This window comes from Schistocerca americana, chromosome 2 (assembly GCF_021461395.2).
Source record: "Schistocerca americana isolate TAMUIC-IGC-003095 chromosome 2, iqSchAmer2.1, whole genome shotgun sequence".
Taxonomy (NCBI): Eukaryota; Metazoa; Arthropoda; class Insecta; order Orthoptera; family Acrididae; genus Schistocerca; species Schistocerca americana.
This window is the reverse complement of record NC_060120.1, coordinates 311,428,013-311,432,420: the sequence shown is the minus strand read 5'-3', so window position 1 is coordinate 311,432,420 and position 4,408 is coordinate 311,428,013.

Sequence of the window (4,408 nt, the reverse complement as noted above, 5' to 3'; positions counted from 1 at the left end):
TTAACATAGTTAACTATTTTTCTTCGAATGTATTCGCAGCTCAACTGTTATGTCAAAACATTTCTCCAATTGATAAGAGTCATAAACCAGTCAACCTAACAGAACTTTATAAGTTTTTGAATATTTGACACTGATATCATTTTAATTAATTGTCAGAGACAACAAAGTTGTGATTTTTGGCAACCTCCTTTCACCAGTGCTTAGTTTAAAATCTGGTTTTGAAATTTATGTCTTACCATTTTTTGTCACTCTCAAACTTTTCAGTTTCATCAAGTTTCTTCCATGAAATTGTGATTGACATTTATACAGTTATGTACTTGTAACATAGGACAATATATACATATAGTAGTATACACAGTAAATACATATAATAGCTTGCACAGCACACACATAGTGTTACATAATGCACAATGATTTACTATACAAGAGTTAAAAAGACACAATTTTGTGACATAATATTATCCTTAATTGTATATGAGTGGTACTAGTTGTAATTTAGTTTATAACACTAATTTCTAATGCTAGGCCAAACGTGGCAGCCACATGGTCTGGGGCACCTTGCCACGGTTTGTGCAGCTCCCCCTGTCGGAGGTTTGAGACCTCCCTCAGGCATGGGTGTGTTTTTGTCCTTAGCGTAAGTTAGTTTAAGTTAGATTAAGTAGTGTGTAACCCTAGGGACCAATGACCTCAGCATTTTGGTCCCATAGGAACTTACTGAAAATTTCCAATTTTTTCTAATGCTAGTTTCTTTCAATGTGGTACATAAAATTTATCACTCACACGGTAGACATTTGCTCACTGTCCGCTCATGTACTCAGTCATGCTTTAATATCGACCTTCTATTAGAAAATTTTTGGCATTGCAGGGATCATGCTCTCAGTTTTGAGCTTGTGAATTTCTCTTGGTATTGTTTATATTAACCTGATAAGGATTATTTAGGTCCTTTTTGAAAAATCTGTGGTCTACATGAAATGCACTGCAATTGTTTTGTGTTCCTTGTATTATGAGGATTAACAGTCTTATTGGTCTCCAGTTTTGTAGGATCTCATAATGCAGACACAACTGTCTTGACTGTATACAGTTATGGAAATGTCAAAATATTCTTCCATAGTATGAATATTCTTTTCATTCCTGAGGTGGTGATGTTTCCTCATTCTATGATTCCATATTGCATACATACCTCGAAAAGTCCATGATAGACAGTGCAGAAGAGGTCTTGATGTGTGTACTGGGAAAGCTGTTTCATTGCGCATATTGCTTAGTAAAAGTATTTATCTGGTGTTTCCAGTTTAACTAACTGTCTATTGTTACATCTAAAAACTTATTTTAAGCTATTTCTTCCAGTCCTTTTCCATATAAAACTGTCTATGCTTTTATTGTTGAAAATCAGATTAATAGGTAGCTCATTTTCTTTGAGCCATTGTGCTGTATTTTGATTGCAGTGCTTCAGAATTGTTAGAAACATTTAACACCGTCATATCATATGCATACAGTATCTTATTTTCACTTTCATGTGTTTGTACTTTATTTACAAATAAATTGTACAGTATAGGCCCCATTATAGATCCTTGAGGTACACCATATTTAACACCTGTAACTTTAGGTCTGTGTAAGTTGTCAGTGGTTACGTATTGCCCTGTGTTATTGAAATATGATGTTATCCAATCTGTTATATGTCTATGAATACGAGTATTCTCTAGTTTCATTATTAGGACTGCATGATTTTGTGACACGCCTTGGATAAGTCAAAAGAACTCCACACACTACCGTCCTGTAGTTCAAGATCTGCACAATAAATTCTGGTAATTATTCAATTGCTGTTTCCATTGATTATCCTTCCTGGTTTCCTTGCTGTGCTGGATTTATTACGTTATGTTTTTCCAGGTAAGCAGATGCACTGTTGAGCATAAGGATTTCTAGTATTTTTGAGAAGCCTGAAATTAAAAATAGTTGTCCGTAATTGTGACATCATTATCCTCTCCCTTTCTGTACACAACCTGCTACCACAATTCTTAAATCAAGTGTTAGCTATGATAAATTATGCTTATGTAAATTCTGCTGGTCAGCTTTCGCTTTCTTTAATATCCCCCAGTCCATGTGCTACTATTTTTCCTTCTGTAACCTCTCCCTTCGAAATTTTTTATGGACTGTGTACCTACTGTTTGGTGATCAGATTCTTCAGGGAGACAGTTAACAATGCATCATGTATGACAGAGGAAAAAAACCATGTACCTATTGTTCATTAATAGCCATCGACTTGGTAATTACACATTATCAGGATCTGTTATAAAGGGCAACACTACGTATACAAACTTGTTTATTGGTTCCCAGCAATGAAAATTCTTAACTATGCCTTCCACACCCACATTTTTGCAACTCACACTGACAATTTACCATTGTGGACAAATCACTATTTAAGTGAGCTTGATTCTTTCATCTGTACCAGTTTCTAATTTTACTATAGTCTCCTACAGGTCATTAATACAAATAAATACTAATCAGTAACTTCAGTTTAACTCACACTAGAAAGGCTAACTCTCACTCATCATGATTAACTTTCATATATGTAATTATTAAAGAATAACCACTTGTTTGTCCTCTCAACATTGCCTTCAACTTTTACCACAGCCAATCCCTATCCTATTGTCCAATCTACATTTCTACCTTCCGAAGCCAGCCTGCACGTTATGCACTGAAACAATGTTGGAATGACTCGACAATGTTTCCCCACAAAAACAGGCACCTAGCATACTGAAAGCTCCAGAACGTCAGACTCGCTGGTTAGCTTGTACTGACGAAAGAGTGCAAATGTAACAGACAGAGTACTCCAAAATTTCACTTCCTTTTCATATGGAATTCCAGTCTCCCATCACAAATAAATTTTCGTCTACTTTAACTATCTAGTTAATTTCTTTTATCTCATCACACATTCTTTCAACCTCTTAATGGTCTGCAGAGCTAGTTGGCACATACACATGTATTACTGTAGTAGGTGTTGGTTTTGTATATATTTTGGCTATGATAATGCATTCACTATACTGTTCATAGTAGCTACTATCGTTCCTACTTTCTTGTTCATTATTAGACCTACTCCTCCATTACCCCCATTTTGGTTTAGTGTTTATAACCTTATACTCACCCGACCCCCACAGTTCACTAATTACCTAACTTCAGTTTATCCATTTCCCTTTTCCGATTCCAGATTAAGAGATCTAACATTCTCTGACCAGTAGAATGCCTGTTTTGCTTTTTCTCATGACAGCATCCTCCTGAATAGTCCCCAAGTGGAAATCCAAATAGCAGACTATTTGAATGAAAAAGTTCTATGTTTCTGCCTGGAGACAAAGGCAAGTAATCATGGTGCACTGAAAAAGTTCCCAACTGTACTTCAATATTTTGATTACGAAACCAGCGGTATTCAAACAAAGGTCAATGACTTACGAGGCTGTCCAATCAAAACTCCAGAAAGTATTGCCAACTACACCACCACAAAAAATTAGTACACCTGACAACACCAATTTTGATGTGATGACAGACTGTGTCACCTGGGGGATAGCAGATGTATTGATAATGGTTTCAACGTCGTTTTCAATAGATAACGTAGGGGCATAGCTACAAGAGCGCCATTTTTGTCTACTCTATAATAGAGAATGCTCGCAACCAAAAGTCTCTGTGTGGTGCAAACATGTGAAGCAAGTGGGCAACCATGTCCCAGAGATGCACTACTGCTTCCTACAGCCAACTGAGCGAGTTTGAAAGGGGTCAAATTGTGGCCACCCGAATGGCGAGATGGTCCTTTCAGAGAATTGCCACACGAGTTGAACACTGCATCAGTTGTGCAACGATGCTGGTATCCGTGCTCACATCAACATTCTCACACCCGTAGATGAGTTCCTGGACGTCCATACAGCAAAGACACCTACCAGGATCGTCGTATTGTAAGGGCAGCAATGGCATATCATACAGCTTCGAGTACCACACCACAGACAAAAGGGCTTGTGAGCCCAGGCGTGTCAAAACCAACAGTTGTCAAATGGTTATTAGCAATGGGACTACGGGCACTCATACCTTTAGCTCGTCTTCCACCTAACGCCACAGCGTCGTCGTGCATGCCTCAACTGTTGCTACAAGAGGATCACTTGGAAGGTGTACTGGTGGTGACCTCTCCTTTCGAAATTCGAACAAGCGAAAGTTGCTGAAACTTATGGGCGTCAAGCTAGTAATTTAACTTCTCGGAATATCTGGCCAGTTGGCATGGTAGTGACGCAGTACGATGTTTCCTCAGGCAAACTGTCTGGCACGGGAGGCGATGGCGGTAGTCATGTGCAAGTTTTTATTGCCTATGGAAGCCCAGATTCAGTCGATTTCATAAAATGATCGATTATTGCATTGAATAAACAAAAGTCTT